This window comes from Scyliorhinus torazame, chromosome 2 (assembly GCF_047496885.1).
Source record: "Scyliorhinus torazame isolate Kashiwa2021f chromosome 2, sScyTor2.1, whole genome shotgun sequence".
NCBI classification, from domain to species: domain Eukaryota; kingdom Metazoa; phylum Chordata; class Chondrichthyes; order Carcharhiniformes; family Scyliorhinidae; genus Scyliorhinus; species Scyliorhinus torazame.
This window is the reverse complement of record NC_092708.1, coordinates 330,433,109-330,460,789: the sequence shown is the minus strand read 5'-3', so window position 1 is coordinate 330,460,789 and position 27,681 is coordinate 330,433,109. Positions and strand designations below refer to the sequence as shown.

Below are 27,681 nucleotides of genomic sequence, written 5' to 3'. Positions count from 1 at the left end.
CACTCGCCGGGGGGGGGGGGGTCAGCGTCAGCATTCCTCGCCAATTCGTGCTTGCTTTTGGAAGCAAAACTAAGTTTACCTCTGCGGGGAATTTCATCCACTTGGCTGGTTTATTTGTCGACGTTTGTTATGCGGTCGCTAGAGATCCGCGTTTTTATGTTCGTTCTATATTTACGTTCCTGGTAAATGTTAGGGGAGCAACCATTGTAACGGTGCCCTGTCGACCCTTTCGTGAGAGACAGGTTTTGTGGGCGCGAAGAGTCCTTGCCAAACTGGAGGGAAATTAAGAGTTGATTACAGGCGAAGTAAGAAATGGGTGTAAATTAAATTGTCTAATTATGTTACCGCATGTTGAGCTACGATTTGGGGGGTGTCATTATAATCATGCTGGTCAACAATTTGCAGTTGCATTCAAAGTTTTAAAAAAATACTTAGGTGCTTGATAGAAGTGCGAGGGGCAACGGAAATTGAGCTCAAACTTGAATACTTAGGAGGGTTGAGTAAACGCCTAAAAGAAGGTCTTATAAGAGGTTTAGGGAAAGTATTCCAGAGAGTAGGGCCCGTCAAATAAACCGTTTAAGGGTTGGAGGTATGTACTTCTAGAGCTGGAAGAGGTTACAAAGATAGGAAGATGAACAAAGAACAATATAGCATAGAAACAGGCCCTTCGGCCCTCCAAACCTGTGCCGCTTATAATGCCTGTCTAAACTAAATGCTTCTGCACTTCAGAGGTCCCTATCCCTCCTATCCATGTAGTCAAGATGACTCTTAAACGCCTCTATCTTATCTGCTTCCACCACCTCCCCCGGCAGCACATTCCAGGCACTTACCACCCGCTGTGTAAAAAAACTTGCCTCTCTCGTCTCTAAATATTCCCCCTCACATTTTGTCCCCTAGAATTGACTTTTCCACCCTCGGAAAAAGCATCCGACTATCCACTCTGCCCATGCCACTCACAATTTTGTAAACCTCTAATCAGGTCATTCCTCAGACTCCTTCATTCCAGTGAAAACAATCCGAGTTTATCCAACCTCTCATAGCAGATACCCTCCAGGTCAGGCAACATCCTGGTAACCCTCTTCCGTACTCTCTCCAAAACATCCACATCCTTCGGATAGTGTGGTGATCAGAATTATATTCAATATTCCAAATGTGGCCTAACTAAGGTTCTGTACAGCTGTAGCATGACCCACCAATGTTTCTTCTCAATGCCCTGACCGATGAAGGCAAGCATGCCGTATGCCTTCTGGACTACCTTATCGATTTGTGTTGCCACTTTCAGTGCTCTGTGGACTTGTACGGTCAGGTCTCTCTGCCTGTCAATATTCCTAAGGGTTCTGCCATTTGCTATAAAATTCCCACCTGTATTAGACCTTCCAAAATGCATTACCTCACATTTGTCCAGATTAAACTCAATCTACCATTTCGCTGCTCAAGTCTCCAACCAATCTATATCTTGCTGTATCCTCTGACAATCCTCACTATCCGCAACTCCACCAATCTTTGTCATCCCCAAACTTACTAATCAGACCAGCTACATTTTCTTCCAAATCACTTGTATATACTACAAACAACAAAGGTCCCACCACTGATCCCTGCGGAACACCACTAGTCACAGCCTTCCACCGAAAAGCACCCTTCCACTGCTACCCTCTGTCTTCTATAACTGAGCCAGTTCTGTATCCATCTTGCCAGCTCACCTCTGATCCCATGTGACTTCACCTTTTGTACCAGTCTGCCATGAGGGACCTTGTCAAAGGCTTTACTGAGGTCCATGGAGACAACATCCACTGCCCTTCCTTCATCAATCATCTTCGTCATTTCCTCAAAAAACTCGATCAAGTTAGTGACACAACCTCTCTTCACAAGAATATATAATTTGAGGTATTAAGATGTAGGCCATTGAAAATGAAAATGAAAATTGCTTATTGTCACAAGTAGGCTTCAATGAAGTTACTGTGAAAAGCCCATAGTCGCCACATTCCAGCGCCTGTTCGGGGAGGCTGGTACGGGAATTGAACCGTGCTGCTGGCCTGCCTTCGTCTGCTTTAAAAGCCAGCAATTTAACCCAGTGTGCTAAACCAGCCCCTAGATGAGGATGAGAGTGATGGGCAAGTGGACAAATAGGAAACAACAGTGTTTTGATTTGAGTTGCAATTCACAGAAGGGGGAAGATGGGAGAATAGCTAGCAGAGCATTGAAATAATTGACAATGTACTGGGGGCGGGATTCTGTGATCCTGAGGCCAAGTGCTGACGCCGTCGGAAACACCATCGCGTTTCTCGACGGCATCAACACGGCCTCAGGATCAGCAATTCTGGCCCACTTCAGGGAGCCAGCATGGCACTGGAGCGATCCACGCTGCTCCAGCTGCTGATTCTGGCATGAACTGGGCACCGCGGGATACGCACATGTGCAGTGGCACCAGCGCCAACGCGCACATACGCAGTAGCACCGGCACCAACACGCGCATGCACAGTGACTCCCTTCTCCGCAGCAGGCCCGACGCAACATGGCGCAGGGCTACAGGGGCCGGCGCGGAAGAAAGGAGGCCCCCAGCCAGAGAGGCCGGCCCGCTGATAGGTGGGCCCCAATCGCGGGCCAGGCCACATCGGAGGGCCCCCCCGGGGTCGGACCCCCCACCCCACAGGCCGCCCCCATACCCTACCACGCCGAGGTCTGCCGGCTGAGAGCAGGTGTGAACGGCGCCGGTGGGACTCGGGTATTTTACGACGGCCGCTCGGCCCATCCGGCGGGGCGCTCGGCTGAGAGCAGGTGTGAACAGCGCCAGCAGGCCTCGGGTTTTTTACGACGGCTGCTCGGCCCATCTGGCGTAGAGCAGCCCCCGACCGGCGCTGCGCCAACCACGCCGGCGCCAATGGTGCCGATTCTTCGCTCTGCAGAGAATCGCGTCGGGGCGACATGGCACGATTCGCACCGGTCGCAGGGATTGTCTGGCCCAGTCCCGGGCTGAGAGAATCCTGCCCTGGATGTGAGAGTGAAGTCTTTTTTTGAATGTATTTTATTACAAACATGTATCAAAACAGGTTACAACAAATAAAAATCCCGTGAACAGTCTTTGTGATAGGGTGGGAAGCTCAGTTCTGGGTTGAACTGAACACTTATGATGTGAAAATTCTATTTAGTTCAACACCTGGGAAAGTGGCTGGGGAGAGGTATGAGGTTGTTGATGAGGGAATGGGTTTTTGCTTGGATGGCAGGTGATGGCTACAGTCTTCTCAAACTTAGCTCAATGAAATTGAAGTTTATCCAACATGGGATGTCAGATCAGCATTTTGGTAGCACAGAGACATGGTGCAAGAGAGGTAGAGCTGGATGGCTTTGTTGTAAAAGCATAATCCACATGTAAAGGAGATTGCCAAGGATACATCCTTGGGGTACTCCTTAAGTGACGGTGTGGAAGTGGGAACAGAACCTGTTGCTGGGGTTGTTCTGGTTACTATTGGGTAAGGAAGAGTGAAGCAAGCAAAGGAAGTCAGCTAAGGTGTACAAAGTTTTCTTATTTTTATTTGTTATTAGGTTGCGGGTGTCACTGGCGAGACCAGCATTTATGCCCTTCCCTAATTACCTTTGGTGGTAGTGAGAGGCCTTCTTGAACCGCTACCATCCATATGTTGAAGATACATCGCCAGTGCTGTTAGGAAGGGAGCTCCAGGATTTTGACCCAGTGACAGTGAAGGAATGGCGATAGAGTTCCAAGTCAGGATGGCATGTGTTTTTGAAGAGAAGCTGAAGGCGGTGGTGTCCCCAAGCATCTGCTTCCCTTGTCCTTCAGGGTGGTAGAGGTCACAGGTTTGGAAGATGCTGTACAAGAAGCCTTGGTGAGTTTCTGCATTGCATCTTGCACATGGTACACTCTGCTGCTACTGTTTCGGCAGTGGAGAGAGTAAATGTTGAAGATGGCGCCTATTGAATGGTGCCCAGCTTTGTATTCGTTGAGCTGCACTTATCCAGGCAAGTGGTGAGTACTCCATAACGCCTTAGACTTTGTGCCTTGAAAATGTGGACAAGCCTTTGGGAATCAGAATTACCCACTGCCAATTCCCAGCCTCAGGCGTGTTCTTGTAGCCACAATATTTATATGGCTGGTCACCCCCCCCCCCCCTCCCCCTCCCCCCCCTCAATGGTCCCCCCCGCCTCAGGATGTTCCCCTGGGGAATCAGCAATGACAATGCCATTGAATGTCATGGGGAGATGGTATTAGATTCTCTCTTGTTGGAGAGGACCATTGCCTGGCACTTCTGTGGTATAAATGTTACTTGCCATTTATCAGCCCAAGCCGGAACATTGCCCATGTCTTATATGGACACAGACTGCTTCAGTAGCTGAGGAGTCATGAATGGTGCTGAACATTGTGTAATTATCCGCGAACAACCCCACTTCTGACCTGAAGGAAGGTCAATGATGGAGCATCTGAAAATGGTTGAGCCTAGGATGCTACCTTGAGGAACTCCTGCAGTGATGTCATGGGGCTGAGATGATTGATCTCCAACAACTTTAACCCTTTTCCTTTGTGCTCGGTATGACTCCAGCTGGTAGAGAGCTATCCCCTTGATTTCCATTGACTTCCGTTTTGCTTGAGCTCCTTGATGCCACACTCAGTCATTGACGATGGGGATATTTGTGGAGTCGCCATCTCCTGTTAGTTCTTTGATTGTTCACCAAATTAATGGCTGGAGTAGCAGGATTCCAGAGCTTAGATGTGATTTGTTGGTTGTAGGATTGCTTAGCTTTCTCTATCGCATGCTGCTTCTGCTATTTGCCACGCAAATCGTCCTGTGTTGTGGCGTCACCAGGCTGACACCTTATTTTAGGTATGAATGGTGTTGCTCCTGGCATGCCCTGGCATGTTGAATAAGTATTAAAGAAGGATAGTGTAATTGACTGTGTCAGAGTAGAGAGGATGGTTGTGGAAAATGTTGATTGTGACTTTTTTCAGAGCAATGATAGAGTCAGGAATCTGATTTGAGCGGTTCAGACCAAATCCGGGGAGAATTGAGCATGGGTCTACAAGATAACAATGTGCTTACAGACCCTGGAGAGGAAGAAGAGATTGGAAATAGAGACAGAGGAGTCAAGGGTGTTTTTTGAACAAGGGGGTGAAGGTGGTTTTGAAAGGAGAAATCATTGTAGTAGCGGGAACCATTCACAATACCAGCAATCATAGAATTATAGAATTTACAGTGCAGAAGGAAGCTATTTGGCCCATCAAGTCTGCACCAGCCTTTGAAAAGTGTACCCTACTTAAACCCACACCTCTACCCTATCCCCGTAATCCAGTAACCCCACCTACCTTTTCGGACACTCAGGGCAATTTAGCATGGCCAATCTACCAAACCAGCACATCTCTGGACTGTGGGAGGAAACCCATGCAGACACAGGGAGAATGTGCAGACTCCGCAAGGATCGGGGGTTAATTTGGATCTGTGGACAAGGAAGAGGGAGCAACAATGGCAGCTGAGTGGCAGTCTATCTTTGTAACCAAGAATTTTGCAAGATTATTGCATCAGTTCTTACACCTGAGGATGGAATAGGCGGGAAAGTGACCAGCACTAAACCACTGAAGGAATGGCTGTAAACATTAAATGAGAGTTCATGACTTGTCATGACTTATACAGAAGGACTCTCAAAAATGTCATTGTGGCTCCTATTTTTGTTAATCTGGTAACCAGCCAAGCATCAACAGATATTTAAATAGCAATGCATGGACTCTGAAGAGAACCTGCCAGGACATGACTTTCAAACGAGACTCAATTCTGTGAAAATCTACACACACATAAAATGTCAAAAATAGTAAGCTCAGGCCACATGGATGGAATAAAATTAACAGAGCATATTTCTCACCTCTCCTGTAATATTTATGGAACAATACTAAATGTAATTGCTCATCAGATGCAAATATAATGTACCACTCCCAGTACAAAATCCTGTACCTGTTACTTCCTTTTGTTTTCTAAATATTTCATAACTGATTATGCATGCGTACAGTGCAGATGCCTTTTAATATTATACACCTTCCTTCTTAACTATGGTGGTTTCTTTTATAATCAACATAAATGTATTACTTTTTATTTATTATTCTTCAAAGAGTGTTCACTTTTGCTTTTGATTGTAAGTTGAGGTCACTGATATGTGTGATGCATTTAAAAACTTGCTAAACAAGGTACCTTATTCTCTTCGATATGCAATTTATCGATTTGGAAAATCTGCATTGTTTGGTGCATTTCTTACTTGTGGAACAAATTCTGTATTTGATGGCTTACCACATGAGGTCCTTGTTTTCTGTTTGAATTGATTTTAAAAACAAAAGATCAAAATATTCTGAAATCAGTATTCAGTCCACTAAATGATTTGAAGATATATCTTCCTTATTGTTTTCATTCTAGTGTGAAAGGTGAGCAGATAAAAGTTAAATACTCAATTTAGAAATGAAATTCAAGCTACAATTCTCGATTCTCCTGCTTTCATTGCCCTCTCTGACTCTGATTCAATGTTTGCTGCCTCTTAAGCAGGGAATAATGTAAAGCTGATACCCAGGATTTCTGTTTTTTTAATGATTATTGTCATATAATTACTGCTCTGAATTTCATTTTTTAACAATCCAATAATAAAAGCTTTGCATTTGGTGCAAATAAATGTATATTGTTGATCTGGCCAGACCCCAACGTGCAGTATTGGAATGCACTATTGGGCCCAGCTGTTTTCTACCAAAATGTGCTCATCTTGCATTTCCATGTTTGAATACATACACTGTCCCCTAACAACATTAACTGAAGACATGATATCAGACTCCACACTATGGGGACAACACTCAGCTCCCCTTCACCATCACATCTCTCAACCCATTTCCAGTTTTGTATGGTCAGATTACATATCTAACGTCCCAGTCTTAGATTAACCAAAATATTTGTCTCGTTAAACATTAGGAATCGTAGAATCCCTACAGTGCAGAAGGAGGCCATTCGGCCCATCGAGTCTACACCGACCATCTAAAAGAACACTAACTAGGCCTCCTCTCCACCCTATCCCTGCAACCCCATAACTCACCTAACCTTTGGACACAAAGGTATATTTTATCGTGGCTAATCCACCTAAACCGCACATCTTTGGACTGTGGGAGAAGATCAGAGCACCCGGAGGAAATGCACGCAGACACGGGGAAAGTGTGTAACCTCGACACAGGCAGTCACCCAAGGTTGGACTTGACCCGGCTCCCTTGTGCTGTGAGGCAGCAGTGCTAACCACTGTGCCACCCTAAGGAAGGCTAAACCATTGTCTTTTACCCCCGCCACCGGCACCATTCCCTCAGCTCCAAATCCATTCTTCTCTCTAATCACTGTTTTTAAGTTATACCATACAGTTCATAATCTTGGCATCCTCCTTGACCCTGAGCTGAGTTTCCAACCCCACGTTTTCTCCAACACAAAGACTGTGGAGTGTCACCACCTTTGTGCTTGGTGTTCTGCATTAGTTCCAGGTTCACCAATGCCCTAACCATAACATTCCTAACCTTTATTAAAATTGCTCCCCGCCATTAACAACCACCACTCCTCAACAGTGCACAGGCCCGGAGCCCAATAGGGCAGACTGCTGCCTTCTGATGTCAGCGCACTGACCCGGAGCAGATTATTTTTAAATCAATTAAGTTTTCCTGCCGGAAGTCGCGGCAGAGAGCAGGTCACGCGCCCCGTACACTGACATCACAGACCCTGCTCTAAAGAGAGAATCCTCCATTTCGTTAGCTGCAAGCAAGCAACAGGACTGAAGAATTTAAAATGGATCGTTTTATAATAAGGAAGAGAGGGCCAGAGACACAAGCAGGCCAGGATCTCACAATTAAATCTGCTGGAAAGAGCTGCTCAGGAGAATCCACAGCAGGACAAAGCAGTTGCTGGTGTGAGCTCCAGGGCCTCTGGTGAAAACCCATTAAGAAGAAGCTGAAATCGGAAACAAAGTAGTATAAAGATGATTTATTGAGGTTTGACTTTATTAATTGTGCCAATGCAAATCAGGATGCAAAGCCCATGTGTGTTATATGCAGGGAAGTACTGGCAAATGAAAGTTATAAACCCGCAAAACTTCAAAGGCTTTTGAAAGCTAAACATGGCAAGTTCCAGGACAAACCTCGTGATTTTTTTCAACGGTTGCAGTGAGAACTTAAATCATCAGCTGAAGTCCTTAGCAGAAATGTAACATTGAATGACAAAACAAGTGAAATCGTGAGGACCAAGCAGGCTCACCTGCCACATTAAAGGTAAGCGAGAATGGTGGGTCGCGATGTTCGGGCGGCGTGGGTCGCGAAGGTTGGCCGGTGTGGGTCGCGAAGGTCAGCCAGCATGGTCCCAAAGGATGGCCGGCTGAAATCCTTGGCCCGTTATGGGCACTATATTGGGCACCTTGAATAGGTTTGGCTCCTTTTTAGGATATAAACTGAACACTGCGAAGAGCAAATATTTTATGGTTAGCCTTACAAGGGGAGGAGCTAGGCAGGTGGAGCTGTCGTTCCGTCTGACGGGGACTAGTTTTCGCTATTTGGGAATCCAGGTGATCCGAGACTGGGCGTGACTTCGCAAGTTAAATTTTACAAGCCTGGTGAGTAAGGCTAGGGCAGATTACAAAGGTGGGACAGTCTCCAATTGTCATTCATGGGCCAAGTTCAATCTACTAAAATTAATATTTTGCCACCCTTCATGCTCCTGTTTCAAGGTCTCTGGGCTTTTCTACCAAAGTCGTTTTATTCTGGGAAATGGGGTGGCTCATAGCAGGTTTCATTTGGGTGGGGTGAACTCCTCGGATTCGCAGGAGGTCCTACACCGGGAGAGGCAGGTGGTGCGGGAGGGTGGGGGGGAGGTTGTCACTGCAGAACCTCGTGTATTATTATTGGGTGGCTAATGCAGATAAGGTGTTCGGATGGTTTGGGGATCAGGAAGTTATTTGGGTGAGGATGGAGCTGGGGTCCTATAAAGGGACGGGCTTGGAGGCGCTGACGACGGCATCTCTGCTGTTTGCTTCAGCAAAATATTCTTTGAATCCCATGGTCTCCACATTAAAAATATGATGGCAACTCCATCAGCATTTTCAGTTGAGGGCAGTGTCAAGGTGGGCCCTTACCTGTAGGAACCACTTGTTTGATCAGGTGAAATTGGACGCTACATTTGGGGGGTGGAGAGGTAAAGGGCTGGAGAGGGTGAGCGACTTGTTTCTGGAGGGGCAGTTTGCCAGTTGGGAAGAGTTGAAGGAGGAATCAGGACTTGGCGGGGGGGGGGGGGGCGGTCGGATGCATTCAGGTATTTTCGGGAGCAGGATTTTGTTTGGTGGGCATTCCTGGAGGAATTGCCGTCTACCTTGATGGAGAGGATACTTTCCTGTCGGGGGTCGGAGGAGGGCAGCACATCTGGGATATATGGACGGATCTTGCGGGAAGAGCAGGTTTCGATGGAAGAAGTGAAGGCCAGATGGGAGGAGGAGCTGGGACCCATTTTGGAGAAGGAGGTGTGGAGTGAGACCCTTCGCAGTAAGAATGCGACGTCGTCATGTGTGAGGGTGAGCCTGATTCAGCTAAAGATGGTGTTTAGGGCACACCTTACCAAGGCCAGGATGAGTTGGGAATAGGTGTGAGCGGTGCTCGAGAGAGCCTGCTCACCATACACATGTTTTATCCTGCCCTAAGCTAGTGGTTTTTTGAGGGCCATTATTTAGCACCATATTGACTATCCTGAATATGGATCGAGAGCCATGCCCATAGAGTAGTTGTATTTGGGGTGTCAGACTAGCTGGAGCTGAGGACGGGGGTGGGGGATGGATGCTTTGGCATTTGCCTCTTCGCTGGCCCGGAGACGGATTCTGTTGAGTTGGAGGCAGGCGACATTGCTTAGCTCCACACCATGGCTGGGTGATTTGATGGACTTTTTGTACCTTGAGAAGGTCAGTTTCACGGTGAAGGAGTCAATCGATGGGTTCTATCGTCAATGGCAGCCGATTTTACTGCACATTAAGGAGCTGGTCACTGTTCGTGGTGGGGGGGGAGGGGTAGTTCTGGGTTGAGGGTGCTTTTCTATTTTTATGTTGTTATTGTTGTATGTGTTATTGGGGTTGTAATTTATATAAAATGACAAAAGTGCAATAAGAATATTAATTTAAAAAAAGGGATGGGATGGTCTCACCTTCCACGCTCTGGGAAGCCATGAAGGTAGTTATTAGTGGGGGGACATAATCTCTTATAAAGCGCATAAATAAATCTGGGAAGGTGGAGAGCAGAGGCTGGTGGGCCGCCAATACTCAATCGCCCCGACACCGGAGTTATTGACGGAAAGAAAGAAATTGCAAATGGATTTGAGTTGTCAACGGATAAGGTGGTGACGCTCCAGGGGACTTTTTTTGAGTAAGGGGATAAGGCCAGTCGTCTGTTGGCTCGAGACGGCAGGCTGCCTCCCGGGAGATCGTGCAGGTTAGGGACTCGAGTGGCCAGTTAGTTTCTGCTCCAGAAAAGGTTCATGAGGTGTTGACCTTTCTGGAGGTGGAGCAGGAGAGAAGGCAGGAGTTGGAGACACCAATAGAGCTGGAGGAGATCATGAGCTGTATTCGGTTAATGCAGACGGGCAAAGCACCGGGTCCGGATGGGTTCCCCATTGAATTTGACGAACAGTTTGCTGGTCAGCTGGTCCCACTTCTGCTGGATATGTTCGATGATTCCGTGTCCTGGGAGTGTTGTCAGTCACCCTGGCGCAAGCCTCGATTTCCTTAATTCTGAAGGACAAGGATTCCATGCAACGTGGGTTGTATCGCCTACTTTGTTATTAAACGCTGATGCTACATTTTTGGCTAAGGTGTTGGCAATGCGTTTGGAGCCCTGCCTATCTGGGGAGATTTTGGAGGAGCAGATTGGATTTGTTAAGGGTCAGCAATTGTTGGCCTATATTAAGAGTTTGTTAAATGTTGTGTTGTCGCCCTCCTTAGATACCAAGCCAGAGGTGATTATTTTGAAGGACGCGGAGAAGGTGTTCGATCGGGTTGATGAGTGGGGGTACATCTTTGAGATCCTGGGGCAGTTTGGCTTCGGGCAAAAACATATTTCATGGATTCGGCTTTTCTACAGGGCCCCCACCGCAGTGTACGTACTAATGCCCTGAGCTCGGATTATTTCCAACAGAAAGGCAGGGGTGCCTTTTGTCTCTGCTTTTGTTTGCCTTAGCAATCAAGCCGCTGGCCATTGCGTTGAGGTCGTTTAACAGATGGAAGGGAATAGACCCTGGGGGGAGGGAGCACAGAGTGTCCTTATATGCTACCATGTACCCTACCAATGTCCTCTGGCTCCACCCACAGATTTCCCCCTTGGTCCCGAATGGGCCCTACTCTTTCCCTGGTTACCGTCTTCCCATTGATATGCTTAGAGAATATCCTGGGATTTTCTCTACTTTTACCAGCCAGAGCTTTCTCATATGCCCTCCTTGCTACTCCAATTGGCGACTAGGGTTTTTTCACAGAAACTGCATTGCAGTGTTAATGTAAGCCTACTTGTGATACTAATAAAGGTTATTGAGCTTCATCCTGCACTTTCTGTACTCTATTAATGTTCCCCTTGTACTTGCTAAAAGCCTCTCTTTTCCTTTTCATCATATTCTGAATATCTCTGGTCATCCATGATTCTCTGGGCTTGTTCATCCTTCCTATCACCCTGGAGGGAACATGTTTGGCCTGTACCCCCCGATTTCCTTTTTGAACCATCCCCTCCCCACTGCTCTCCAGTAGATTTCCCCACAAGAAGCTGTTCCCAATCTACCTTGGCCAGATCCTGCCTTATTTTACTACAGCTGCTCCCCCCCCCCCCCCCCAATCCCAAACTATATTTTGCAACATATCTATTTCTTTGCCCATAACAAGCTTAAATTGTGCCATGTGGTCGCTATCTCTAAAATGCTCCTCCACCAGGGGCTGGTTTATCACAGAGCTAAATCGCTGGCTTTGAAAGCAGACCAAGGCAGGCCAGCAGCACGGTTCAATTCCCGTACCAGCCTCCCCAAACAGGCGCCGGAATGTGGCGACTAGGGGCTTTTCACAGTAACTTCATTTGAAGCCTACTTGTGACAATAAGCGATTTTCATTTCATTTCATTTCACCAGCACCTCAACCACCTGTCCAGTTTCATTCCCCAGAATTAGGTCTAGCACTGCACCGTCCCTTGTTGGACCCTCTACATACTTACCTAAAAGATTCTCCTGTATACATTTTAATAAATGCACTCCATCTAAGCCCTTAACACTAGGACTATCCCAATTAATGTTGAGAAAGTTGAAATCACCTAATAAACACCTAGCAATGTGGCTGTCCCTTTTTTTATTCTTAAGCTCTACCCACAAAGATTCATTCGATGCCGGACTTCTGGTGGCAGCCATGGAGTGATTGGTCGCACACAAGGCAGCTCTGTCTCAAAGGTGTTGGTTTGGGTATTTTATACCTGTTATTGGGGTAGCTCCAGCAGGAAAGTGGTGCAGGTGTAGAGGGAGAGGTTCTCCCCAGGATTGACATGTCTACTGGCTACCAGACCCGGCAAAAAACAGTTAAAGACCTGGCTAAGGAATTGAAGGGGAATTATGGTGCAGCAACAATTGTGAGAATAGCGGAGGGGGAAGGGTTGTCACCAGTGGAAAAGCCCCAGATGGAGTTGATCGCCTTCATCAAAGACGAATTTCACCAGCAAAGGAAGGAGATGCATGGCGACTGGTCGAAGGCCATTGAGGGAACAGTAGCACCTCTGTGAGAATCGATGGACCGGGTAGAGAAGTGTCTTGAGGCATAAGGGGGGGGAACGATACGCAAGGTGGAGAAGGTGGTGTGCAACCAGAGCGATCGGATCGTGTCGCTGGAGGAAGAGGTGGGGATCCTGAGGGATCTATGCAAGTCACTGTGAGTTAAGGTTGAAGAGCAGGAGAACAGGTCCAGGCAGCAGAATTTGCGAATTGTGGGTCTGCCAGAGGGTGTGGAAGGAACGAGCACCATAAAATACGTTCAGAGGATGCTGGCCGGGTTGTTAGAGGAAAGAGTGCTGGACATGGCCCCAGAGATGGACCGGGCCCACAGGTCCTTAAGGCAGAAGCAGAGAGAGGGGAGCTGGCGCAGGCAGTGGTTATGCAGTTGTACAAGTCCGTGGAGGAGGAGAAGATCCTACAGTGGGCCAGAGAGAAGCGAGACTGTGAATGGGAGGGGAATCGTGTCCGAATATACCAGGACATTGGTGCGGAGCTGGCGAAGAGGTGTGCTGTGTCCAACAGGGCCAGGCGGTGTTGTACCGAAGGAAGATTCGGTTTGGGGTTTTGTACCCAGCAAAACTGTGGGTCACATTTGAAGGCTGCGAGTACTATTTTAAGATGCCAGAAGAGGTCAATGACTTTATAAGGGACCATAAACTGAGGGAGAACTTAGAGATAGTGTGAGATGGAGGAGCTAAACCCGCAAAGGTTGTTTATGAATGTTATGGCTATTTTGTGTGTTGCTGGAGGATGCCCCCCTCCCCAGCCATTTGTAGTGATTTTCCTTTTGGAAGGTGCGATTTGCGATGTTTTTTCTTTACAGGTAATGGGTGTGGATGGTGGGGCCCGCTGGGTGGGGTTGCTGGATCTGTGTTATTCAGGTACGTAGGGGGACTGTTTTCACAGGCTATGGAGGGACTGGTGGGGGGAGGGGCAGAGCGGTGTGCGGGGGGGGGAGGGGCCTTCGAGCAGGAGTGCCACGCTGGCAGGTAATGCTGGTGAATGGAGGTGAGGTGGGGATGGAGGCTGCGAGAGGTGGACAGGTTAGGGGGAGAGGGGGATTGTGACATGGCAGAGTTGGAGACTGAGCATGGTCATGGGCGGAGACGGGGGGCACCTTGGATGGGCCCGATTTAGGGTGGTATTAAAGGAGGTAGAGCCAGAGGGGGATGACAGCGGAAGGTAAAGGGGAGTGGGGGCCTAAGCCTCTGGTAAGAGTTGTAACATGGAACACCCGAGAGTTAAACAGGCTGATTAAGAGGTCCCAGTTTTTTGCGCACCTGAGGAGTTTGAAGACGGAGGTGATCTTTTTACAGGAGACGCACCTCCGGGTGGTTAGGTTGAGGAAGAGATGAGTGGGACAAGTATTTCACTCGGCGTTTGATTCAAAGCCGCGGGGGGTGGCCATTTTGTTGAACAAAGGATGGGGCTTGTGGGGGCCAGGGAAGTACAGGACCTGGGGTAAATATGTGATGGTGAGTGAGGATTTGGAGGGGACGCATGTGGCGCTAGTCAACGTATATACGCCGAATTGGGATGCTGCGGAGTTTGTAAATGGTTTACTGGGAACGATCCCGGACTTAGACACGCACCAGCTGATTAGGGGTTGAGATTTTAACTGTGTGATGGAACTGAAGGTGGACAGGTTGAGCCCCAAGTCGATAAGAAGGTCAAGGATGGCGAAGGTGTTGGGAGGGTTTATGGAACGGATGGGAATGGTTGATCCGTGGAGGTTTAGAAACCTTGGAGGGGGGGGGGTACTCCTTCTCACACGTGTATTTTTTTTTGATAAACAATTTTATTAAGACATTTTGGCACAATAAGCAACAATAATGTAAAACTGTGTGCAAAAAACAATCATTATAGTGCAAGAAAACCAGCTCCCCTCCCCCAAGGACCAGCCTAACTACCCCCCTAACCTACATTACCCTAACCCCCCCCCCTCCCACCCACCTGCTGATGATTAATTTTCCATGAAGAAGTCGATAAATGGTTGCCACCTCCGGGCGAACCCATACAGTGATCCTCTCAAAGCGAACTTAATTTTCTCCAGACCGAGAAAGCTCGCCATACGTGATAGCCAGGCCTCCGACTTTGGAGGTTTTGGGTCCCTCCGTGCCAGCAGAATTCGTTGCCGGGCTACCAGGGAAGCAAAGGCCAAAACGTCAGCCTCTCTCTCCTCCTGGACTCCCGGGTCCTCCGAAACTTCCGAAACCCCTAAAATAGCCACCTCTGGACTCATCACCACCCCTATTTTCAGTACCTGAGACATAACATCCGTGAACCCCTGCCAGTACCCCCTGAGTGTTGGACGTGCCCAAAACATATGGACATGGTTCGCCGGCCCTCCCGAACATCTGGCGCACCTGACCTCCAATCCGAAAAATGTACTCATCCGGGCCACTGTCATGTGGGCCCGGTGGACGACCTTGAATTGAATCAGGCTGAGCCTGGCGCATGTTGCGGTCGCATTTACCCTGCTCAACGCCTCTGCCCATAAGCCCTCTTCTATCTCACCTCCGAGCTCCTCTTCCCACTTAAGCTTCAGCTCCTCGGTCTGTGACTCCTCCGCTCCCATAAGTTCTTTATATATATCAGAGACCCTCCCCTCCCCCACCCATCCACTGGACACTACCCTGTCTTGGATCCCCCTGAGTGGCAGGTGTGGGAAGGACGGAATCTGTCTGCGTAGAAAGTCCCGCCTCTCACACGTGTATTAGGTGTACTTGAGAACTGATTTCTTTGTGGTGAGTCGAGCGGTGTTGATGGGAGTGGTGGGGGCGGAGTATGCGCGAATCGTAATTTCAGATCATGTGTCGCATTGGCTGGAGGTGAGGCTTAGTTGTGGCAGGTGCAAAGGCTGGGATGGAGGCTGGATTCGGGTGTTTTGGCAAATAAGGGGTTTTACGAAAAGGCAATTGGGGATTACGTGGAGATTAATCAGAATGGGGAGGTGGCGTATGCTACATTCTGGGAGGCGTTGAAGGCAGTGGTTGAAGGGGAGATTATCTCGTTCAAGACGCACAGGGATAGGAGGAGGAAGGAGAAGCATGGATGTTTGCTGGACGAGATAGTCGAGGTGGACAGGAGATACTGTGAATGACAGCATTAGGGGGATGAAGCCGGGGAAGGCTCCAGGACTGGATGGCTTGTTGGCGGAGTTTTATAAGGCATTTGTAGCAGTGTTGGCACCGCATTTGTTGGGGTTGTTTAGCGAGATGTTGGAGGGAGGGAGTTGCCAGAGAAGCCGACATAGGCATTGATCACGTTAATCACGAAGAAGGGGAAGGATTTGTTAGAATGTGCGTCGTATAGGCCCATTTTGTTGCTGAATACAGACATGAAAGTGCTGGCTAAATTGAGGTGGGGGGGGGGGGCGGGGGGGGGGGAGGTGGAGGTATGTGTGCCGGGGTGATCGCTGAGGATCAAATGGGTTTTGTAAAGGGTAGGCAGCTCTCCAGTAACATCAGGAGGCTGTTAAATGTGGTTATGACTCTGTCAAGGGGATTGGGTGCCGGAAGTTATTGTTTCTATGGATGCGGAAAAGGTCAATCGGGTGGAGTGGAGATATTTATTTGAAATTGTGGAACGGTTTGGGTTTGGCTTGATGTTTGTGGCGTGGGTGCGTCTGTTGTATGTAGCTCTGGTGGCAAGTACCTGGTGGTATGTTGAAAATGAGTTCACTGAAGAGCGTGATAGGGATGGAAATGTTTTATGTATTATGTTTATGTTGCTGTTATTGTTATTGTTATAAAATCTACAAATACCCTAATAAAATGTTTTCTTTAAAAAGAGTTTTGGACTGCATAGGGAAACGAGACAGGGGTGTCCACTGTTGCCAGCATTGTTCGCATTGGTACTTGAGCCCTTGGTGATGGCCTTGAGGGGATCTGTGGAGTGGCAGGTGATTGTGAGGGGGAGCAAGGAGCACCAGGTGTCATTATACGCGGACAATCTGTTGTTGTTTGTGTCAGACCCGCTGGAGAGTATGGGTACAATCATGGGAATATTGGAGAGGTTTGGGCCTTCTCTGTATACAAGTTAAATGTTGGGAAGAGTAAGGTGTTTCCGATGAACGCGGCAGGGTGGGGGGCCAATTTGAAGGTATTGCCGTTCAAGGTAGCTAGGGAAAGGTTCAGGTATTTGGGGATTCTGGTGACGAGGGAATGGGTTACAATGCACAGATGGAAGATGCCGAGGGTAAAGAGGGCTCTCTTACAGAGGCAGAGACAGAATGGAGGGTTGGCGCTCCGGATTCTGCTGCACTATTATTGGGCCGAATGTGGCGAAGGTGAGGCGATGGTTTGGGGGGGGGGGGGGGGGGGGGGGGGGTGTAAATGGGAAAAATTGTACAAACTATGGACTGTGAGTTTGTGGAGTGAGTTTGTATATGTTGCTGTTTTTTTACACATTTTTGGAATAAAGTACATTTTTTTAAAAGATTCATTCGATGACCCCTCTGAGATAGCATCTCTCCTTAGTTCAGTGGCTGACTCTTTGACTAATAATGCAATGTCTCCTCCTCTTTTACCCCCTCCTCTGTCTTGCCTGAAGATTCTATATCCCGCAATGTTGAGCTGCCAATCTTGCCCCTCCCTCAACCACGTCTCTGTGATGGCTACTATATCACAATTCTATGAGTCAATCCTCGCCCTTAATTCATCCGTTTTACCTGTAATACTCCTGGCATTAAAGTAGAGACCATACAGACTTTCCTTTCTCCCTTGAAACTTAATGCAGCTGTACTCGCCCTAGCTTGATTCCTTTACCGTATTACGCTGTGTCCCTATTCCGCTAACAGTCAGTGCCCCCTCCCCCGCCGTATCAATTTAAACTATTCCCAACAGCACTTGCAAACACGCCCGCAAGGATGTTAGTCCCACTCTGGTTCAGATGTAGACCATCCCTCTTGTACAGGTCTCACTTTACCCAGAAACGATCCCAGTGATCCAGGAATCTAAAACCCTCCCTCCTGCACCAACTCTTAAGCCATGCATTCATCTGATCTATTCTCCTATTTCTGTGCTCACTAACACGTGGCACTAGGAGTAATCCAGAGATTACAATCCAAGGAGTCCTACTTTTTGGTCTACCGCCTAGCTCCCTGAATTCTTGATGCAAGACCTCATCCCTCTTTCTACATATGTCATCAGTACCAGCATTAACCATGACCTCTGCCTTATCACCATCCCCCTTCAGGATGCCCTGCAGCCATTCAGTGACATCCCGGACCCTGACACCACGGAGTCAACACACCATCCTGGAGTCACATTGACGGCCACAGTAGTGTCTATCTGTTCCGCTAACTATAGAATCCCCTATTACTATTGCTCCTCCTCTCTTCACCCCCTCCTGTACAGACAGGCTGCTTGTGGTGCCAAAAGCTTGGCTCTGTCTGCACTCCCTGGAGGAACCAGCACCCTCATCAGCCTCCAAAATTGAATACCGATTTGTGAACGGGACCCCAGTGGACTCCTGAATTACATGCTTGGTATTCTTGGACTGCCTGGTGGTCACCCATTCCCTTCCTTCTTCGGGTCCCTTCAGCTGCAGTGTGACCACCTCTCTAAACGTGCTATCCACCATGCTCTGAAACCCGAGCTTCCAGGAGCTGCAGCTGGACACACCTTCTGCACACATGTCAGTCCCGGGGACTGGAAATGTGTCCAGCTACCCACATAGAGCAGGAGGAGTATACCACGACTTTAAGCTCTCCTGCCATGAGTAAACCCTTTAAATTCAAAACTTTAGGGGATTTTAAAAAAATAAAATAAATCAAATAAGTCCCTACCCTTTCTAAAACAATGACTAACAATTTAATACAATTTGAAAATACCCTCCAGGACTTACTCACCAATCAGCTGCTCCCGTTGGTTCCATGTCACTCTCTAAACTGTGACGTCATCTCTGAAAGCCGCTCCAGGGTCCCAGGTTCAATTCCAGCCTTGGGTCCTGTCTGTGTGGAGTCTGCACGTTCTCCTCGTGTCTGCGTGGGTTTCCTCCGGGTGCTCCGGTTTCCTCCCACAGTCCAAAGATGTGCAGGTTAGGTGGTTGGCCATGGTAAATTGCCCTTAGTGTCCAAAAATGTTGGATAGGGTTACTGGGTTACAGGGATAGGGTGGAGGCTTGAGTAGGGTGCTCTTTCAGGGGCCATGCAGACTCAATGGGCTGAATGGCAGCCTCCTGCACTGTAAATTCTATGAAAAATATACTGTCTAAATCTAGCCTCTGAAAACCGGTTTACACCAGTTACCTAATTAACTAGTTGCAGCTGCAAGCAAGGCCTGAATTAACCCTGCCTTAAAGCTAGCCTAAAACTCAACTTCTTCCAACCCAAACAGCAACTTTTAGTTAATTACTAAATTAAAGAAAGACTACATTTTAGATAGAAATTAACCCTTAATTTCCCTCTGTCACAAAACTCTAATGTACTGCAGCCCAAAGTAGCACTCAGGGCACTGGAGAGGTACCATCAACGCACTCTTAGACGGTTCTCCACATCAGCGGGGAGGACAGGTGTACTAACATCAGTGTCCTTGAAGGAGCCAAGAGCACCAGCATCGAGGCCATGATCAACTGAAACCAACTCCGCTGGGCCGGCCATGTGCATAGGATGTCAGAGTCCCGACTGACAAAGCAAATCTTCTTCGCCCAGCTCAAGGAAGGCCCCCGAACAAGAGGAGGACAAAGGAAGCACTTCAAAGACACCCTGTAGGATTACCTCAAGAAATGCAACATAGATTTCAAGGTCTGGGAGACCCTTGCTCAGGAGACCTACATGGAGGAGCCTCCTGATTGAAGGGACTCAATTCTTTGAGGATAGCTGACGGGAAGAGGAGGCCCGGAAAAGGAGCCTGAGAAAAGATTACCAATGAGCTAGAGTCCAAGGTCCGATCCCACCTCCCCGAAACAGCTGCCAAGTGTGCGATCAAAGAGGCGGCTCTAGGATTGGGCTCATCAGCCATGCAAGAACCCACAGAGCCCAGGACAAGTAGGAGTTTCTTAGGTGGGCAATCATACTCGTGAATAAGTGATCGTCGAAGAATATTACTTCAGGTGTTTGGCACTGAGAGAGTCGAGGAAGTGGAGGGGGATGGTGCAGGGTGGGGAGGAGCACAGGGTGTCGCTTTATGCGGACAACCTGCTGCTGTATGTGGTGGACCCAGTGGGAGGAATGCCAGAGGTAATGAGGATCCTTAGGGAATTCGGGGACTTTTTGGGGTACAAGCTCAATATGGGGAAGAGCGAGCTGTTCGTAGTTCAGCTAGGGGACCAGGAGAGGGGGATTGGCGAGCTCCCACTAAAAAGGGCGGAGAGGAGCTTCAGATATTTGGGGGTCCAGGTGGCCAGGAGCTGCGGGGGCCCTGCATAGGCTTAACTTTACAAGGCTGGTGGAGCAAATGGAGGAGGAGTTCAAGAGGTGGGACGCGTTGTCGCTGTCCTTGGCGGGTAGGGTGCAGTCAAACTAAATGACGGTGCTCCCAAGGTTTTTATTCCTGTTCCAGTGCCTCCCCGTGTTTATCCCGAAGGTTTTTTTCAGGCGGATTAACAGGAGTATAATGGGGTTTGTGTGGACACGAGGGACTCCGAGGGTGAGAAAGGTGTTCCTGGAGCGGAGTAGAGATAGGGGGGGGCTGGCGCTGCCCAACCTCTGTGGGTACTACTGGGCCGCCAATGCGACGATGGTGCGCAAGTGGGTGATGGAGGGGGAGGGGGCTGCATGGAAGAGGCTGGAGAAGGCGTCCTGTGTGGGTACGAGTCTGGGGGCGCTGGCAACGGCGCCACTGCCACTCCCTCCAAGGAGGTATACCACAAGTCTGGTGGTGGTGGCGGCCCTCAAAATTTGGGGGAAGTGGAGGCGGCATAGGGGGGGAAGTTGGGGCCTCGGCATGGACCCCATTACAGGGGAACCACCGGTTCACCCCAGGAAGAACAGGTGGAGGGTTTTCGGGGTGGCACATGGCAGGGATACGAAGGTTAGGGGACCTGTTTGTGGACGGGAAGTTCGCAAGCTTGGGTGAGCTGGAGGAGAAGTACGGGCTCCCCCCGGGGAACACCTTCAGGTACTTACAGGTAAGGGCGTTTGCCAGACGGCAGGCGGTGGAATTCCCGCGGCTACTGCCACACACAGTACAGGACAGGTGCTCTCGGTGGGGGGGAGGGGGGGGGGGGGGGAATCTCGGAAACTTACCAGGTGATGCAGGAGGAGGAGGAGGCCTCGGTGGTGGAGCTGAAAGGTAAGTGGGAGGAGGAGTTGGGAGAGGAGATGAAAGAAGGGATGTGGGCAGATGCCCGAGGGAGGGTGAACTCTTCCTCTTCGTGCGCGAGGCTCAGCCTCATACAATTTAGGGTGCTGCACAGGGCACCCATGACCGGGACAAGGATGAGCCGGTTCTTTGGGGGTGAGGACAGGTGTGTTAGGTGCTCAGGGAGCCCAGCAAATCACATCCATATGTTCTGGGCATGCCCAGCGCTGGAGGAATTTTGGAAGGGCGTAGCGAGGACGGGGTCGAGGGTGGTAGGATCCAGGGTCAAACCGGGCTGGGGGCTCGCAATATTTGGGGTGGCAGAGGAGCCGGGAGTGCAGGAGGTGAAAGAGGCCGGAATTCTGGCCTTTGCGTCCCTGGTAGCCCGGCGAATGATTCTCCTTCAGTGGAAAGATGCGAGGCCCCCAAGCGTGGAATCCTGGATCAGTGATATGGCAGGGTTCATTAAATTGGAGAGGGTTAAATTCGCCTTGAGAGTGTCGGTACAAGGGTTCTTTAGGCGGTGGCAACCGTTCTTAGACTTTCTGGCAGAACGATAGACATTGGTCAATGGCAGCAGCAGCTCGGGGGGGGGGGGGGGGGGGGGGGGGGTTTACTTTATTTTTGTTTATGTTATTTACACTGGAGGGTCTGAGGGGGTAACTGCGGAATCTTTCGATAATTGCCCAAAATGGCTCGCCCTCCTGTGCGAGGCTTCTGATGGAGCGACTACTCGGCCTGATCCAGGGAGGGGACAACACATCCTCCCAGCGTTATTCAAAAGTGGAGTTCGGTTTGGGGTGGTTTAGCCTGCACCCCTCCGAGTGACTTATAACTCAAAAGACTATTATTTTCAGGCATCGGAGGAGGCTGATGCTTTCGTGAGGAAGCATGGACTGGGCGAGCTAATTGTGCTAAGTTGTGTTAAGTCGGGGTGTTAATGTTAATTTATTATTTATGTACAGGGGGGGGGGGAGGAGTTTAGGGGGTTGCTTTTTTTAGATTGTGTTTTGTACTTAACCCTGTTGGCTTCTTTTTTCTTTCTCATTTTGTTATTGATATTTTATGAAAACCATTAATAAAAATTATTTTAAAAAATAAATACATATTACTTCAGGTGTTCTCCTTGGGTTTAGCATTACCAGTGATATATGCAAGCAGATCTCACATCCTCCACAAAACATAATGTGTCTTTACCTCTTCAATGTGCAGTTCTATACGTCCAATAAGCAAGTCATATCCAGCTAAAGGAAAGAAAGGAAAGATGATGAAATTTTGAAAAAAATTGGACTTAATTTTGCATCCTATATTAAATTGGGAATGAATCATAGACTGTCATTATTGATGCCAAATCATCACCATCATTTAGATCAATGATACGGAGATTGAAAGATTGTGTATGGAGCCCCTAACACCGTACTAAGCACCATGGGATTTCTCGTCTTTGGTAAATGGATTGAATACACATGATATTAAAACACAGCTCAGGCTGTAAACCAATTCATTTCACATAATGATAAACAAACAGCAATCAGTGCAGTCATTCACAAACTTTGCTAACCTTACGGCTATATCAAAACAACAAAGATCTTTCTCCTGAGTTATCTATCATTCAACAAAATGAGATTGCTGGAATGATTGCTCATCCGTTTGCCAAATCTCTGCCATGGAATCTAGTGCATCAGACAGCGATCTGAGCACCTACACCTAAAGACGCGCTTGCATTAGAATTTTCTAGCCATAGTGCTGTTGTTGAAGATTATAGCTATTCAATTATCTTGTTCAATCCCACATATCTAAAACACACTGCTGCCAATCAGAATTATGGGCTGGTTTGAATCTTTGATCCATAACAGGGTCAATATCTTTTGATGACATTTAAAAGCAAAAATCGACTTCTTCCGGTGGCGGCATGTAGAAAGCAGCCACACACGAGGCAGCTCCCGCCCAAGCACTTCCTTTTTTTAACCTTTTCCACCCGGTTTCATAAGGGCTTGGAGGTTGATGGCATGAGGTTCCGTATTGTGGAAATGCCAGGGAAATCAAGGTAGAAGAAGCCAGCCAGCAAAGAATCTTCATGTAATTCAGAAACCTCTTGAGGCTCGCCGGTTGATAAAGTGGCGGGGGCTGCTGCCGAAGCTAAAGTTACCTCGTTGACGATCGCGATGCTTATGGGCATCTTTGCTGAGGAATTCAAAAAGCAACAGCAGGCTGTCTCCGAGGACCTCCATAGTTCAATTGACGAGGCCCTAGCTCCTATTCGATCGGTGCTGGCAAAGACAAATGAAACTATAAAGGCGCATGGCACAGTGTTGCAAGGTGTAAAGGCGGCTTTTTTGGACGCAGAGCGATCGGATTGTCTCCTTGGAGGCTGAGAGTAACAAATCTCTGCGTGCCAAGATGGACAATTTGGAGAATCGCTCCAGGAGGCAAAACGTCAGAATCGTGGAGCTGGAGGGAGTGGAGGGCCTGAACCTGACTGAATTTATGTCGAAGATGTTTGGGAAGGGGGAGGATGTGTTGTCCCCTCCCTGGATCAGGCCGAGTAGTCGCTCCATCAGAAGCCTCGCGGCGGGGGGGGGGGGGGGGGGGGGGGGGGGAGCGCAGGCGCCCCAATTCACTGGTCACTGTAAGGGGATTGAACAGCCCAGTGAAGAGATCGAGGCTAGTCACTCATCTGAAGAGTACTGTCCATGCTTTCGCCTCATTGATAGCCCGGAAGCACATTCTGCGTGATTGGAGTTCTCCCACTCCACCTTGCTCCTCGATGTAGCTGGGTGATCTAATGGATTTCCTAGACATTGAAACGGTTAAGTACACTATGAGAGAGTCGGTAGATGGGTTCTACCCGAGACAACAACCATTAATTTCCTTTTTCAGAGGATTAGTCACCGTCAGCTGTTATGGGGGATTATTAGGTATTAGTTGGGGTTTTCTTTGTTAGGAGTTATAGGGTTAGGATAGTAGTTGAAAAGTGTTACATCTTTATGTATTTGATTTGATTTATTGTCACATGTACCGAAGTACAGTGAAAAGTATTTTTCTGCGGTATAGGGAATGTACACAGTACGTACATAGTAGACAAAAGAATAATCAACAGAGAACAATCAACAGAGAATTACTATTGTGGTATTATTTAGTAATATTGAAAAACCCTTTTTTGTTATAAAAATATTTTTTTAAAAACAAAAATCATTAGCAGCTAGTCACTTTTAGTTACATAGATTGTCTAATATTTCACAGTATTCAAACATAAGCTGCGGGATTCTCTGTTGACGGGATCCTCCGCTTCGCCGGCAGCGCACCCATGCGCACGGGTTTCCCGACGGTGTGGGATGAGAAACCCCTTTGGCCGGCTGCAGGAACGGAGGATCCCGCTGCCGATGGCGCCGCGCTGAAAGACGGGGCTGGCAGGATGGAGAATCCCGCCCAATATCTGTGGTACAAGACTAGATTGGTCTGTGGTTCCCATTCAAGCAGTTAACATATTAAAACTATATTCTCCACGAGAGACACTTATACAATTACTAATCACATGTATATCAACCCATTCATACCCATTCAGATGACTATCTGGATTTTGAGCTATGGCCCAGATTTTACAAACATAGACAATCATACAAATTGTAATGACTTAGACCAGGCCTTTGAGATTGGCCAATTGGAATAAGAGTTCCCTGATTAGTGGGCCAATCAGGGAACCCCTTCATTGTATATAACAGGGAGTGTCAGATCCTCTGCACTTCCAGTGTAGATAGCAAGCTGAATACACCTGGTTGTACTGCTGTTGGTTTTGTTAATAAAAGGGATTCTGGTGAAGGGAACACTACCTCTGTGGACTTATTACACAAATTAGGGGCAGGAGTAGGACATTCAGCCCCCTTAGCCTGCTCCACCATTCAATAAGATCATGGCTGATGTGATTGTAGCCTTACCTCCACATTCCCACCTACTCCCGATGATCTTTGACACCAAGGTTAGTCAAGAATCTATCTACTGCTACATTAAGAATATTTAATGACCCTATCTCCACTGTTGTCTAGGTAAGAGAGATATGAACATATGAGTAACAGTGAGTTATCACAGCTCACCATTATGCAGGAGTAAATGGACAAACAGCTTGGAGCCTCCCCAAGCAGTACGACTAGGTTCATTCAGCTTGCTATCTACACTGGGAGTGCAGAGGATCTGACACTCCCTGTTATATACAAAGAAGAGGTTCCCTGATTGGCCCACTACTCAGGGAACTTGTATTCCAATTGGCCAATCTCAAAGGCCTGGTCTAAGTCATTACAATTTGTATGATTGTCTATGTTTGTAAAATCTGGGCCATAGCTCAATTAAATGTGGAAATCAGGAAGTTGCTGATGGGGTTGTGGGACTTACCCACAAGATACCCACTGCACATGCCAGAAAAAGTTAGGGTTTAAGCATTTTTTTAATGGCATGGTAAGCCTTAATAACGAAAAACACCTTTCTGAAAATATACTTTTACAAATGTAGAGTCTTAATTCATTCAATTAATTATTGTTGGAATTCAAGAAAAAATAAATTAAAAAACATTTTATTTCTGTCTCTTTTCCCTCTCTTCATCCCATCTTTTTCTTCCTCTATTTTTATTGTAAGACATCTTATAACACCAGGTTAAAGTCCAACAGGTTGGTTTGAATCACTAGCTTTCGGAGCACTGCTCCTTCCTCAGGTTTTATTTACATTGGATCAAATATTCTAACTTACACTTCCTGGTTCAGACTTTGCATGCCTCATAGGGGATTCTTTAATCTGATTGGTTGAATAAACACTGTGCTTTCTTTATTCACACAGATCCCAGATCTCCTGCAGAGAACCTCGCACTACATCAAACTCTTCATGATCATAAATTCTCTCAAAAAACCATGAAAATCTGCAGGCAGCTGAACAGATGTTCACTAGCCACTGACTGCAAAATCCTGGCAGCTATTCAAAAGGTCATTTTCTGAATGAACCAAAGATTTTAACCCTTTGTGCTGTTACTAATGATAAAACAACTAAATCAATAATCTAGTACATACAATAATCCATAATTTTTGTCACACTGCCTTAAGTTTCCTTAAAAAAAGCTTTTGTATTCCTGCCTACAAATGTTGCTTTCTTTTTATAGATAGAACATATATGAAAATTCCTCTGCTGTGGTTTTTTTGTAACATTTATTTTTGATTTTTATAGTTATTTTTGAACATAGTTGTGCTCTTTAAACTAATAGTATAAGTAGCGACAAAAGTTGCTGAATGATTTGAGGTATAAATACGAGAGTGACATTTCAGCATCATGTCAATGAGTGTACAATGGACAAAAAAGTGGGAGAGTGACTGAGCGATTGGAGGGATAGGTGAGTAATTTACCGCTGACTCAAATATCAAATAAGGCATGCATTAAATATGAGGGTGGATGTAAAGTAGAACTTTAATTCTGACATTTATCTTTGGGATTTGTTCATTTACATTCCAATTCAAACAATTATGTTTCTTTTAGGAGAAAAGTAACTTCTGTTACCGAAGCAGTTCAGAACAGTCAGGAATAAAGCAGAATATCAGACACCTGCGCAATAGTCCAGTTTATGCAATGTAAACTGCAGCCTGGGTTTAAAGAAAGCCCCTGAAAAAGGAGACTCAAAAAGTCAGAGTGCATTTACCAACATCAAAAAAATATATATTCACTTCCGGTGACTTCCTGCTGAGCAGATGCACATCAGGTGAGTCTCCTCCAGAACACAAGCAAATAGGCATCTTTAGTCGAAATTAGCCGCCTGGAAGTTCATACTTATCTTACCACAATTAAGAAAGGGAAAGGATAACGTTGCGGGCGGGGCCCCGCAAACCATGTGTCATAATATACACCAGTATATCATGGTGCAGACACACAATGATGGACACACAGTGGGACCAATCAACATACACAACACCGCAGCCAATCACCAGTGAGAGCACACGCACTATAAAGACAGGGGACATCAGAGTTCCCGCTCATTCGAGTAGCAGCTAGCTAGGAGCACAGAGCTCACAGCTTGCAACACAGACATTCACCATGTGCTGAGTGGGACAAGGTAAAGGTCTTTAGTTAAAGCTGGTATCGTATTTACCCACAGTTAAAGTATGTTTAAATAGTTAACCTTTTAATAAAATAATGTTGCACTACTTCAAGTGTTGGTGACCTGTATGTGATCCAGAACACCCAACACATCACCATGTTCATATGTTTTGGTCCTGTCCAAAGCTGAAGGATTACTGGAAGGTTTCTTTGAGGGTAATCTCTAAAGTGGTGCACGTGAAACTGGACCCGGGCCCTTGGGAGGCCTTATTCGGGGTGTCGGACCAGCCAGGGTTGGAAATAGGTGAGGAGGTAGATGTTGTAGCCTTCGCCTCGTTGATCGCCCGAATGCGGATCCTGTTAGGGTGGAGATCAACCTCTCCATCCTGTGCCCTGGTGTGGCGGGGGGAACTGGTGGAATTCTTGACTCTTGAGAAGGTCAAATTTGAATTAAGGGGAAGGATGGAGGGGTTCTACAACTCATGGGGGTTATTCATTATGCACTTTCGAGAATTGGATTACAGCGAACATTAGGGAGGGGGTGCTGTGAGGGTTGGGGGAGGGGGACTGTGTGATAATGGTGACTATGGGTGATTCCTGAT

General features: G+C 47.5%; 1 protein-coding gene and 1 long non-coding RNA gene across 2 annotated transcripts in view; one reads left to right on the top strand and one right to left on the bottom strand.

Moving 5' to 3' along the window:
* Positions 1-22,250, bottom strand: part of LOC140401751 (SERTA domain-containing protein 2-like) — a 147,801-nt gene extending 125,551 nt beyond the window's left edge. Inside the window, exons 1-2 of the mRNA XM_072489818.1 lie at positions 22,211-22,250; positions 18,622-18,837 (exon numbers count right to left, since the gene is read on the bottom strand). The gene's annotated coding sequence lies outside the window, so the exon portion shown is untranslated. The remainder of the gene's footprint in view (positions 1-18,621; positions 18,838-22,210) is intronic.
* LOC140401797 (uncharacterized) lies at positions 96-27,139 on the top strand. The gene is made up of 3 exons (XR_011938104.1): positions 96-305; positions 3,541-3,842; positions 25,838-27,139. It is a non-coding gene; the product is annotated as an uncharacterized lncRNA (long non-coding RNA).
* The last annotated feature ends 542 nt before the right edge of the window (positions 27,140-27,681 follow it).